Source organism: Belonocnema kinseyi, chromosome 2 (assembly GCF_010883055.1).
Source record: "Belonocnema kinseyi isolate 2016_QV_RU_SX_M_011 chromosome 2, B_treatae_v1, whole genome shotgun sequence".
NCBI classification, from domain to species: Eukaryota; Metazoa; Arthropoda; class Insecta; order Hymenoptera; family Cynipidae; genus Belonocnema; species Belonocnema kinseyi.
This window is the reverse complement of record NC_046658.1, coordinates 13,577,173-13,591,758: the sequence shown is the minus strand read 5'-3', so window position 1 is coordinate 13,591,758 and position 14,586 is coordinate 13,577,173. Positions and strand designations below refer to the sequence as shown.

At 34.7% G+C, this 14,586-nt stretch overlaps 1 protein-coding gene across 1 annotated transcript in view; it reads left to right on the top strand.

The window, feature by feature from the left end:
• The first annotated feature begins 1,785 nt into the window (after positions 1–1,785).
• The window catches only part of LOC117167031 (aurora kinase C-like), a 183,694-nt gene continuing 170,893 nt past the window's right edge, over positions 1,786–14,586 (top strand). The window contains exon 1 of the mRNA XM_033351590.1: positions 1,786–1,896. The gene's annotated coding sequence lies outside the window, so the exon portion shown is untranslated. The remainder of the gene's footprint in view (positions 1,897–14,586) is intronic.

Sequence of the window (14,586 nt, the reverse complement as noted above, 5' to 3'; positions counted from 1 at the left end):
GGAAATTTTGATATAGAAAATTGATATTTTAGAAAAACCCTAAATCTTTACTGATAGATTTAAAATAGAATCTTAACAGAAAATAAAAGTAATCCTAGTACAAGCCTTGTATTTTTAAATTTTAGAATAGAAGCTTAAAAGGTTTTTAATTCAAAAAGTTTGTATTTAAATACTCACTAATTTACATGTACAAAATCAAAGGCACCAACACTTTTGAAATAATAGTTTTTAATTATATGCAGTTAAACTGCATTTAGAAATTTTAACTGATGTACGTACACTGTTTAGTTCAAAGATACAGAATCAATTCCAGGAACATAAAGCCACGTTATCATTTTCGCTGTTCTAAATCGAAGTATCAATCCATAAATTTAGAAATTTACAAAAAAGTATAATTTTAACTAATTTTTATGCAGGCACATTAAAAATTAAACGATTAATTTTTGTCACTAAACACTTTTTGCACTTCAGAAGTTGGATTAATTTTATAATAAATATTTTTTAAATTCTTACAAAACTTCAAAATTTAAATCGTTTAATTATTTGTGAAATGTGTTTAGGACTTGTAAATACCTTTTACAATAATGAAAATCCTGCAAAATTAAAAACAATTTCTCTAAAACATTCGACAATCTTTTTTGACAATTTTGGAAACTTTGTAAGTCTGTCTAAATGTACTCTTAAAATAATTTTTCTAAATAAAAAAATCATTGTAAAATTACGCAGTAATCTCTAAAAAAATGTTTATACTCTCTTGAAGCCTTTCACAATTCCTGAAAAGCTTTAAATTTTTTGTTTGAAATGTACAAAAGTCTGAAAAACATTTCACACCATTTCGTGGCTATTGCATCGAAATTTCGGTAAGCATAGCCGGTCTTTATCGGTACACTTAGTGTGAATAAATTATTTGAAATAATTTGAATTTTTAAATTAATTTGATATCTTTTTAAAACTTCTAAATATCTCTTCAAATTACACACATTTTTCTACAAAAAGTAACTCTTCAATGTTTATTTACAAAAATACCACAATTTCACCTACAACTTCAACATTTTTAAAAATAAAATTTAAAATCGTAAATGAAATATTAAATGCTTTTTAATATTTTAACGAATCAACGTTTTCCACTTCATATCATTCCGTTTCAGATTCTTCGGTTTTTAATATCTGATTTAAAATGCTTTTAATGTTTAAATGTTTCAGTCTTCAAGAATGAATTTAAAAATGCTTTAAATTAAAAATGTATGCTGAAAATATAGATCTAAAATGATTTTTTTTACAATTACGTATTGTAAGCCGAATGATGTCACAATACGAACATAGCACTTCAACTAATTCTTTAAAAAACTCTTGAAGTTGAACTTGGACGCACGTCTTGTTTTAAAAATTTGTACAATGTACAAGCAAAAAATTAATTCACTGTCATTTTTCGGTTTTTCCCCGTCTCGAAAATTTTCACATTTCCCGGACCTGAGGCCTGATAAAATATCATTCAATAACACTTGCGATTTTATTCGTTTTTAATAGAAAATTAATTACAATTTTTTGATTATTTAATGACTACGAGATTGTCTAATAGAAAACAAGAATCTAATCTAAGATATGGATAAAAAAAATTTTCGTAAAAATTTTCGCAACAAAAATGGAAAAAAGTCAGAACTCTGTTTTAGTTTTAGAGAGAGAAGCGCAACATAAGTTAGAGTGTGAAAAGAGTGAGTCTTGTTTCCATTAAATACTGTGTTCATTTAAAAACTCTCATTTTCAGAAAATCCACGGGATCGGGGAAATTGTTAGAAAGAAGCAAAGATGAGCTTAATGAACTGACTCGGCGATTCAGATCCCCGGTGGTTAAATTGCCCTGACTTCACGTTCTACCAAAACAGGGGATAACTGTGTGTAAGTAATCCGTACGAAACGCTAGACTGACCCTTATGGCAAGAGCGACTTACCATGTTCTTAGTTAAGACAGCAGATATGTTTTATACACCGAAAACCGAATAAATACGTGGGTGAACTTCGAAACTGTCTGATTTTCAGGCAGCATATGTTCGGTTTTCGAAGAGTATAACATATTTTCTTTTGACTCTGTAAAATGATTCATGAAACGAAACTCCTACAACCTTAGCCCCTTTTAGGCTTTGAGAAAACTTGTATGTTAGCAATCTTTTCTATAAATAAGCTAAATCTTAAATGAGGAGAATTTCATCTGAGTCTGGAATCATTTATGAATTCCTGTTTCAAATTACGATATAAGATAGGAATATAGGTTGGGAATGTATGTAGGTTTTTCTTATGGGTGTTAATGAAGGTTCCTCCTTAACAGTTTGCTATTAATATTCAAGGAGTGCGCAGTAGTTTTCTGTAATAGGTACGGCTGCTCAGTAGTTTTTTTTCGGTTTTGGGATTGCCTAATTTATACTCGAACTTGAATTTATGCATGGTTTTGGTTATGACCATCGACACAAAGCCAGGCTCTCCGCTTATAAACATTAGGGGCATCGGAACATTTCTGCTTCTTTTTCCAGCGTAGTAAAATATTTGTTAAAAAATTTCTTGCGTTTTTTCCTAATACAAATAATAATTTTAACTTGAAGCAAAACTTTACAATATCATCAATACATGTTAATTTAAACGAAAACACTAAGTTTGTGATCGAAAATCTAACTTTATTCGGGAGCTAACACTCTCCTGTATTCCGTGTCACAGATACCATATTTCTGTAAAACGTATTATTTTGAGGTACCTGCTTTCACTTCGCCTACAAGCTGATATTGCTTATTAAGCGTAAACGTTGCTTTTTTCTTTTTGAATTTTTTTTCAATTATATATGCATAGACCAAAACATCGCAAAAAATTGAGAGTAGACTGATGTAACGTGAAGCATTCATTCGGTTAGGCCGTTATGGTACAGCGCTTTATCGCTGAGCCACTGATCTGTCGCGCATAACTGATAACGCCACATCTCCCCCTTTCGTCACCCTGGCTTCACTCATCCGTAACCGCCGCGGGGCATTATTCCTCGGAACGCACAAATTCAGTTTGCTGAAATCCAAGTTCGTGTAGAAACCTGATACTTTTAAAACAAATCTCTTTAAAAAATAGTTTTAGACCCATGTGTGATTTCACATTGGAACAATTGATAGATTGACTTTCATAAATCGGACAAAATCTGACGCTCAAGAAGCTTCACGAATTTCAGGTTAATAGAAGGGAGAGGCACTTTGCGAAAAAGGCGCTATATGAGAGTCTACTTTAAAAGAAAAAGTGGGAGTGTCATTTCATTTGATATATTCCTGTTTATCTGTGCCACGATTATTAAGTTTTTTTAACTAAGTGTTAAACATTGCAATTTAATTAGCTTTAGTAATATCTTGTTATATATTTTAAGAGCAATATTCCTTAGGGTGCCATTTGACGGACCATGGATTTCGAATTGATCATGGAATTAATATTTTACGTAGGATTAATTTTAAATGTTGGGGACCTCACTTCTTTTGGTTGCAATTCTCTTTAAAAATCTCTGAAATGTTTAATAGTGCACAATAAATACAACACACATTGGAAAATTCTGAAATATTCAATCATTTATTTTTTACGGCGATTTATTTACAAATGTTTTATCTTGAGGAAAAAATGAAGATTGGAAGCAGTTTGGTGGCTCTACATGTGAAGTGTTGTGATACGAGTGCATTTCAATCATTAAATTTATGATAAAATTACTCGCACACGAGAAATATTATCGTGTATATTTTTAAATTTAGTTATTATTTGCTCGTAGAAGGCAAGTGGTTAGAAAGAAGTATTTTCCGACGACAACTGAAACTCCAGAAGCAAGTTGACTCCATTCAACATATGTGAGTGAATGAAAGAAGGAGGACCGTTTCAATGTCTTGAAGATACATTCCGAGAGCGGTTCCTTTACAGATCTAAAACTATTTACGAATCAATTTATAATTAAAGTTTATTTATACTCCGGCGGATAGAAACAATTTTGAAGGGTGTTTTGCAAATCATGTCATAAGTAATTTATTTTTTCTTAGGTATATAAACCTTCAAAAATGTTTTGAAGATGGGATGCATCATCCCTATTTTTAAAAAAATACAAGGTTCAATTTTTTGGCCAATATATGCAAGTTGGGAACAAATTTTTCCGAGTAAAATTTGTTAACGCAGAAAGATCTACAAATTTTATTTCCACCATTTTATAATAAGTTTATAGTGAACTTATGCATACACGGAAAAAATTTGTACTTGAGGAATTGGATAATTCGTAATAATTACAGACCTACGTTATTCTAAATTCTACAGAACTGTTTCTATTTGAATTAAATATAAAGCAGGAAGATTTATTAAATGGGACAGTAATTTTAGCAACGGGAAGCTTTAAAATTTTCGAAACTAAAGTCCGTTAAAAACAAAGTGAAAGACTGGATATTTCACAGAACGTCTCTAAAATCAAAAACACGGCAGAGTTCTGTAATCTCTACATCACCGCGCCGTCGTTTGCAACACAAAAAAATCCGATTTATAGAGGGGCTTCTATATTTAGCCTACTTTGTACATCAGAAGGAAGGAAGCAATGACGGACGGAAGACACACCCGAAAGACGCATTCTTAACTTATTGTACACACACACACATCAGGTAAAATATTTTTCAAAAAAGTGAAGGTCATTTCTGAAGTAAATTTCAACGAGGAATTCAATGGTGACCTTAATTTTGACCTTGAAGTTGACCTTCATGGCTTTTTGAAGGTCAACTTTGTTTTTTTTTAAATGGAAACCCCCTTTCTTTTATATCTGCAATCGATAGGGCGGAAAATTCTACGTTCAGGTACGTACCCGAGTCATAGGTCAATTGTAACATTCAAGGTCAGTTAGAGGTTATTTGAAACTAACAAAGTTTTCCAAGAAGTCAGTGCAATTCCTGAAATAAATTTCAACGAAAAATTCATTGTTGAGCTCTGTATTGATCTTGGTGATTATCTTCAAGGGTTTTCAAGGTTTTTCCAAGCAGTTTACGTTTACGTTTAGCATTACCCAGGAACAGCGACGTGAACGTAGTAAATTCTGTTCCCTTCGGGGTGTTTGATTAGCGTGAGTCGCGTGAGTCCCGTGAGTCCTCACGGGACTCACGCTTCATTCAAGATGTTCGAACTGAAAACCTTGAGCTTCTTGACAAAAAGCTTTGCGATTGTAAAAATGAGTCACAGCATTACGAATCATCTCCCTATCAATCAAAGTAGCCTGTTGCAGAATCCGATTCTCCAATTTGTCTAAGCTTTGCGGTTGCGTTGAGTATACTTTGCTCTCTAAATAACCCTAAAGAAAATAGTCGAGAGGCGTCAGATCAGGAGATCTAGCAGGCCACTCGATTTCACCCCTTCTTCCAATCCACCTTTGAGGGAATTAAGTATCCAAATATGCTTGAACCGCCCTACCGTAATGAGCCGCTGCTCCGTCATGCTGGAACCAAATATTTTGAAAATTATCGCCTGTAATCTCCCTTATTCTTGGTATAATATGGTTTCTGAGAAGCTCTTCATATGCACGGGCATTGAGATTACCATCGATGAAGAAAGGGCCTATCAATGTATCATTCAAGATACCGGGCCAAACATTAATCTTTTGTGGATATTGTGTGCGACTCTCCAACATCCAATCAGGATTTGTGTCGGACCAATATCTACAATTTTGCCTGTTAACTTCACCTTTTAAAGTGAAAGTAGATTCATCTGAAAATACTGTATTGTACAAGAAAAGAGGAGCTCTGTCAATTCTTTCCATCATAATTTCACAAAATTCAACCCGACGATCAGGATCGTCTTCATTGAGCTTTTGTACCAGATGAACTTTGTAAGGAGGGAAATTAATGCTTTTTAAAATATTTCGCACTGTGAAAGATAGTAAGAATGTACTCGTAATACATAAATTTAGTTTCGATTCGTAATATCCGTATCGAAAAACGGTATAGGACTTATGGTATTCCCCAGAAGGTTCCTTGAAATATTGTATAATATTTCTATTTCTAACATTTTTTTAATCTGCAAATGCGCTTTGTCATTTTGAAGCGCTAAGAAGCTGGGGCCTGTACCCAAGGGGAGGGGGGGGGGAGTCTCGGCCCCGACTACGCAAAACATTTTCATTAGAAGCCACCGAACGCGTCCTCGGGTTGCGGATAGAGGGTTCCTGTACCAAGGGTTTATCCTGAATATGGCTACAAAAATAAACAGGCAGTCGCGGACAATTGTCCAGGGGTGGTCCCGAAGGAATTAACCCCCAAGCGGAGGTGTGAAAACCGTACCGAAAGCTGAATGGTACCTGAGTGAGGTGTCTAGAACGCTGACTCTGGGATAGCGGGTGACCTCTCAGAGTACGCATGCGGCGCTCTACAAGGATGAACGAAACCCTTTCCTTGCTTCTCATGGGAACAACAATGACAACACCAAACATGGTTGTTGTAATTGCGGTTGAAAACAACAGAACGCGCAGGGCTCCCGACAATGGGTCGGCCAACAATGCCGACTACTCTGAAGCTGGGGGAGCCAATGAAAATGGATTCAATGCGATGGATCGGCGGAATCTGGGGACCTTTAGGTGGACGGAGCAAGTAAATCATGACTTGCTAGAGTGCTACGATGCGAGTGTGGCCCCTGAATGGGGTTACATGGCACAGCTCCATGCTCTGTGGTACGAGAAACACCCGGAGCTATCGCACTTTTTGCAGCAACGTCTGCGAAACCATGCCAAACTACTCCGAAAAAGGGGATATGTAACCAGAACGCCTACTCTACCACAACTATAACAAGCCAGCAACAGAGAAAGAGATGCGACAATAAGACCAACCGCGGGCAGGCATTCAATAGAGTAAGAGCGATGCTTTATGACCCGGAGAAACATCAAAACCAAGGTTTCTCTCAAGCCTAAATATCTGACTGAAATGTATGACGAGCTTCGTGGAAATTTTTCCGTAGAATCCGATTTCTAGGCTTTCAATTATTGTGTGTATAATGCAGCGAGAGCTTTGGCCGATGTGAACCGTAAAACAAAACCAACACTTGATCATAAGACCAAAATACGAATGCATCAACTTGCCATAAAGATAGGCTGGGCAAGACAGTACGCGTCCCGCATTCAGTGTGTGATTGACTACATCACATCTGGCAGGAATTTTACCGCCAAGGTTCAAAAGTTCATGTGCGATCTCCGGACCCGTTATCACACACTTAACAAGTCAAAGCTGCTGCCCATCAGGCAGCGTATTGTTAAGAGAATACGGATACTGTCTGACGCTAAGAGAAGTCTAGAATGGAGGGAGAGGTGGGTCAGAGAAAATCAACAGTTTCTCTCTGACCCATCTCGACTCTTCAAGACCCTCCAATTACTGTCGACCACCCGCCCAAACCAGAGGAGGTCGAAGTATTTTTAAAGAAATTTACGAAGTGCAGCATAGACTGGACGAAGTCTCAGAAAATATAAATAGCTGCAAGGAGCTGTGTGATGCCCTTATAACACCAGATTAAGAATGCCCACCCTATCACTACCGAGGTGGTGAAAAAAGTATTAAGAGGAATGAATAACTATTCCGCACCGAGACCAGATGTGACATCTATAAAGGATACTCTCCGAAGCTGATACAAACTTCTCATCCGGCAAAATTGTTCTTCCGAACTGTCGACGAGGAACAAAGTATCTGCATCGAACATGCTTGCCGTCCCGATAGTACTCCATTCATTTGGAGTAGTTGCATGGACGATGAACGAGCTCAGATCTCTTGATATCGGGAGAAGAAAGGTTATGCACATGAACAAAAGCATGCATCTTAAGTCTTCTGTTCCGCGACTGTACATCGCACGCCGTCAAGGTGGTAGCTCCTCGATAAGAGGATGCACGGTATCTTCCACAGAAATGTGGAGGATCAGTCAATGTCGTGTGAGCTAACGTTTGCTTTCCTTGAATCGCCCGAATTGAAGTCTGGTACGGATGGTTTCATTTTGGCATGCCAAGACGGTGTCATTTCCACCTTAACATACCGTTGCCACATTTGGAGCTAAGACATTCCCGATGATAGCTGCAGGGCGTGCCATGCACACCCCGAGCATTTAGCTCACATACTATCTGGTTGTCCAACTCATGCGGGAACGACCTACTTCCAATGGCACAATTCGGCACTAAGAGTGCTTTATTACCATCTCTGTCACTCTTACGGCATTAACCTTAATATCACTCATCTAAATGCTCCTAGGGAAATCGAGTCAATTGTCGAGAATGAGAAGTCCCGCATATACTGGAACTTTATATTCTCGACAATTTTTTCTGTTGCACACTCGAGGCCAGGCTTTCACTCGTTAATAGCCTGAAAAGCATTACTGCGTGTCAACAACATGCTAAAACACTTGCGGTAAAAATGCAGAAGGCGGTAGTCCTTAGATCATTTCGTGTTCTCAGGGTGCACAAAACTTTTTCCGCATCGTCGTATTGATTCCGTTACAGACTGTAACCACCTATCTCACGGTCGTGAAACGTGGTTGTGGCTGAAATTTTACCGCGAGTTGAAATCATTGAATTATTTGAAATCTATAATAAGTAAAAAAAGCTTCTAAAATGTTTTGAAACCTTTTCAAATCTTCCAAATGTTCTAAAATCTTTGAAACATTTTGAAATCTTCATTAATGTTTTATAATATGGTGTATACTTAAAAACCGAGTGGTGAAACTCTTGAAAATTCCGTTTTATGGCCATGGCTCATTCTAATAGATCGTTTTATTCTAGACGTCGGCAGTGCGCACGTGCCGAAATGTTACGCCATTTCCGTATTTTTCGAACAGTTTTGTGTCGAAATGTATGGAAAATATTGTTAATAAAAACAGCAAAAAAAAATTTGTAAATAACACAGATTTTCAAGATATAACATTTTTAAGTCTATTAAAGAAAAAAACTGTGAAAAAAGTGCGAAGAGTGCGGCGGCCAATGCCATTATTTGCGTCTATTGGCACCTGTCATATTCTAAAAAAATCTTTAAAATTCGGCGAAACTCACGGAAGATGATGTTCCAGGTGCAAAATCAGTGAACGAATCAGTAGAAGAGCACAGTATTGAGCAGCTGAAACGATGTTCTAAGTGTAAAAAACCACCATTAAAAGAAAAAAGGGAGATTTAGTGGTAAGGTTAGTTGAGGTTTTGTATGGCAGGTATAAATATTTTCTTTTGTACAAGATTTGCAGTTCAGAACTTTTTTTTGAGTAAATATTTAATATTCATACAATTATAAAATAACACAATATTATATTTTCTACTTCTCTTTTTTTTAGTGATTTCCTGGTATAAGAAATGTACTAACAAATTTTCCTTCTTTCATATAAACTGGTTATAAATACGTAAATGTAATAGTTTTGCGTTCGCAAGTGAAAGTATTAAATAGATTTTATTTTTATCCAAAATTTAGGAGGTTTGAAACCCCGATAATAATGCTTCATTTAATATGTAAGCAAATGTTAGCAAAGAAAGAAAATATTAATACCTGCCAAACACAATCTGAACTAACCTTTCTACTGAATCACTTGTTTTGCCTTTTAAAGATCGTTTCCTATATTTTATCCATCGTTTAAGCTGATTAACACTGCGCTCTTCAACCAATATGTTGCACTAATTTTGCTCCTGGAACATCATCTTCCGTGATTTTTGCCGGATTTTTAAACATTTTTTTGAAGACGTCAGATGTCAACAAATGTAAATAATGGGCTTGCTCGTCACAATTTTCGCACTTTTTTTGCAGTTTTTTTTCTGAATATAATTAAAAATTTGTTGTCTTTAAGCTCTGATTTATTCACACATTTATTTTTCGGTGTTATTTTTATTTACAATATTTTCCATACATTTCGACACAAAACTGTTCAAAAAATACGGAAATGACGTAAAATTTTGGCACGTGCGCACTGTCGACATCTGGAATAAAAAGGTCTATTCTGAAGCTGAGTTAATATTGAAGACTTCGGCTAATAATTTTTATAATTTCTAAGTCAAATATCACAAAAAATGTATACTTTAACGTTCTATAGTAGCGGAAACGAAATTTTCAAGGTCGCTGAACACCCAGCTTATAAGAATAATTCGCCGCTTCTCACCTCTTATCATTTGAATTTCAGATTTATCGTTGCAATTTTTATAATCATACGGATTGTAATTTTCGTTGCAGTTATTCAAAAGCGTTTGATTCCCATATTTTATTCAATAAGTAAAACAACAGATTTTATCCTACAACCTGCAGATATTCACTTTATTCATTTAATTACGATCGATGTACAAAACGATTTTGACACTTGTCAAACGTCAAATATCACTCACGTACCGTTACATCAGTGAAAACCAACTCCAATTTTTAAGAAAGTACTTAATGAACGTCCCGAATATATTTATGAACAATTTTAATGTTGTGTTACATTTTTTTTTAATTCGTAACTAATTATTTATTTGATATGCGTGGTGAATCCTGGGGAACATAACCTTTTTTCAGAATTTGGTTATACGTATATTTTGCGCACGTCTTCTGAGTCTCGAAGCCTTTGACCAATCGGCGCAAGATCTCGAGCGTAGGAGATTTGGAAACCGAATTAAAATTGCCTATATAGTACTTTTTTGCATTACACAAAATGCATGACGGGTTGTGTTGTATGCTAGTGTTTATATAATTATATTCCCAATGAGTACATAGTAAACGCTTTACTGTGTGTGTGTATATATATACGAGGTGTGTTCAAAAAGTAAGGTGACTTTTCAATTTTCGCGGGCTACGTACATTCAAGTTTTAAATTTTTTGTTTTGTTGTGTTGGTACACTCGTCACGCTCATATGTTCACAGTTTTCACTATATAGCTCGTGTTGTTTTTCTGGCAGAGGCGTAAAAGTTTCGAAGGGTTTGGTGTGATCGGCGATTTTCTTCTTTCGAAAAAAATGGAGCAAAGAGTTTGCATTAAATTTTGTGTGAAAAATGGAATCCAGTGCTCTAAAACTCTTGAAATGTTAACAGTTCCGTACGGTGAGTCTACTCTGAGTAAGAAAAATGTGTATAAGTGGTACAAGCTGTTCCAAGAAGGCCGAGAGGATGTCGAAGACGAACCTCGCCTTGGACGTCCCAGCACGTCAACAACAGATGAAAACGTTCATGCAGTGGAAGAAATGGTATTGAAAATTCGCCGAATTACCATCAGAGAAGTTGCTAAAGATGTTGGCATATCGGTTGGCTCATGCCATGCTATGTTTTCGGACGTTTTGGGCATGAGACGTGTGTCAGCGAAATTTGTTCCAAAACTGCTTAATTTTGATCAAAAGATCCATCGCATGACCATCGCTTAGGAGATGTTGAATGAAGTCAATAATGATCCTGATTTTCTCAAAAGGCGTAGTGCATCAGGAATTCTTACCACAAGGTCTTACGGTCAATAAGGAGTATTAACTTCAAGTTATGCGCCGCTTGCGAGAGGCCACACGCAAAAACCGTCCGGAACTTTGGAAAAACAATTCGTGGCTTTTGCATCACGATAGTGTACCTGCTTATTCATCGTTGCTTGTGAAAGATTTTCTGACCAAAAACAGCAACACAGTCATGCCTCAGCCTCCATATTCACCGGATTTGGCCCCCAGTGACTTTTTCCTTTTCCCAAAACTGAAGAGACCCATGAAAGGACATCGATTTTCAACGATTGAGGAGATAAAAACTGCATCGCTGAAAGAACTCAAGGCTATACCACAAAATGATTATCAGAAGTGCTTCGATGATTGGAAAAAGCGTTGGCACAAGTGTATTATATCTGAGGGGGATTGCTTTGAAGGGGAAAACATAAATATTGAGGAAAAATTAATATTTTTCGAGAAAACCATAAAGTCACCTTATTTTTTGAACACACCTCGTATATGTATATATAACGCTGATGGTATTGGCCGAAGTGGTCCTTATATACTAACCAAGAACATTCTCACTTTTTGTGAGAAACGACCAGTGCCGGACCCAAAATTTTTGGTTGACCGATTTATATTTAATTTTCTTACTTGAACCTCGGATATTTTCGTGAATTTTGTCACTGAAAAGTTGTTGAAAAGAAATTTCTGAACTTAGAAGAAATAAGTTTCAAACATTCGAAAATTTCTTACACTTGAACTCTAGATTTATAAACAATTTGAAATTACTAGGACTTATTTGTACAAAGTTCACATCTTGGCAGGATCAAAGAAAAAATTTGCACAGTTTTGTAAAAAAATCGAATATATTAGACAGTTTATAAACCCAAGAAAATGTTATTATATTTACTTTCTTCCCAATATTTCCGAAAGAGCGGTAAAAAATATTTGGGCTTAACATTAAATATTTAATGTTGAAATGTTGTATCGTTTGTCATATCGCCAAAACAAAACATACAAAAATTATAAGAAAATGTTAAAAATGTATGGTTAAAAATACCAACATATATGCGTTGAGTAAAAATAGTATAGCAATCACTGAAGTAAATTCTAACATGATTCAAAAGTAAAGATTGGAAAAAAATTCTGATTAAAGATTTGTCATAACAAATAAATACTTTTATGTTCACGATAACATGAAAACAATTGTGGGAAAAATTCATTTTTTCGACCTTTTTGAATTTTGAATTTTTTATCCTAAAACTAATAATTTTAAAATGTAGCAGCCGCTTGACCAGGAAATGTACAGGATTTTTTAAAACCCGGGAAACGGAAAATTTAGTAGTTAAACGAATGTAAACGTTCGATTGAAACTTTATAAGCTATTTTCAATTTTAAAATAATTTAACGTGAATAGACTCATAATTAAACTATTTTGTGCAATTTCAAATTATACACATTCAAATATTGTTTTAGTTTTAAATATACCAAAGGCCAATGCAATCTGTCAATTCTTTCGAAAGTTATCGTGCTAACAAACTAAAAATCTACAGACACAGACACACAGTAGACAGACACTTTCATAAAAACCTGTTTTTCGGATTCATGGGGTCTGAAAACGTGCACATTTGATAAACCTGGGGGTTTTATGGGGGTTTTCTCTTATGAGAATTTAAAAGTTTATGCTTCAATGATAATAGTTTATAATTCAAAACTTAGGAGGATAATGCGATCAGGAATTTACTAGAAAAAATCAAAATATTCTTTTACATTTATTCTGACATCAGTAGACCGATTGTTTACCTGCTCCTGGTTTTAATGAGAACATTTCAAAGATTTCAGAGCTTCTGATTGGTTAGTAATAAATCTTCTACGTTCAACTCGTCACGCGCTTTTACCATTAAATAGTGTAAATTTATTATAATAATAATTTGATGCAGAAAATGAAAATTTCTATCTAAATTTGTGACCACATATTTCCCAGAGCTGCTTAGGAATTTCCATTATTTTCCCGTAATTTTCAAGGTTTTATTATTCAGGTATTGGATTTGAAACTTTTTTAAGTAGAAATATACCATTTTTAACATTTTTCATTAAAAAATTTTCAATTTTAAACTGACTTTTAAAAGAAACATATAATAGGATTAAACATTTTTGTCCCATGCTGCTTCAGTTAATGTTCAGTATAGCAGGATCCATTTTAATGTACCAATATTTCTTTTTATAGTAAGGGGCTTGTAAAAGAAATATATATTTGTGTTGAATGAAAGGAAATTTAGTTTATAGATTAATACAAGAATCATTATTATTTCACTCGAACTGAAATATAATTTCCAGTTTTAAAAATATTGTTGATACAAAAAATTTAACTTTTGGGAATTTAAAATGATTTTTAGAAAGTAACGTATGAAGACACTGAATTGAGAAATTAGCAAAAACAAATACTTTTAATAAAAATGACATGAATAGAGTTATAGAAAATCTTATAAAGAACGTAATAAACCGATACATTATTATAGAGATTGCATGAAAATGACGGTTAATTTCTAAAACGTAAATAAAATGGAAAACTTAGAACAAGTATTTTTAAGTAAATAATTACGCTTTAAACTATTTTTTCAATAGTAAATTGAGATTTTTATTTATTAAGTTGATGATAGAGTAATGTGCTTGACTTTATACTCAAAACATCCCCACTATTTTAAATCAATTACTCAATAAAAAAATCCTGTTTCTTTTATTTCAAACAGTATAGCATATGTTAAAAATGCTCTATTTTTGAAGCCAAATTAAGGAAAAATTCATATATAGAAAGGCTAAAAATTCACCTGAGTTAACTTCTAAGGTATCACTTTAAGAAAAAAAAAATAACCTGGAAGTCAGTTTCAAAAAAGGTATTTATTTTTAGAAATGAAAGTAGGAATTTTGAGAAAAAATGAACCTCATGCTCTTGCCAAAATGTGACAAAAAATTTATTCTCCAAAGAAAACTTTTACAATGTTTTGATGGAAATATTGCCGAAAACTGTCAAAAGCATGTAAAATTATGTATCATCATATTTTACCATTCTGGAATACAATGCGCATCTTTTTTGCCATCGATAGGTCACGCTGGTAGAATGCTGCATCTTTGCAGACACATCTATCGATGAGCAGGTTCTCCCGACATCCGGCTACGCCTTTCTTTGAGCCTCG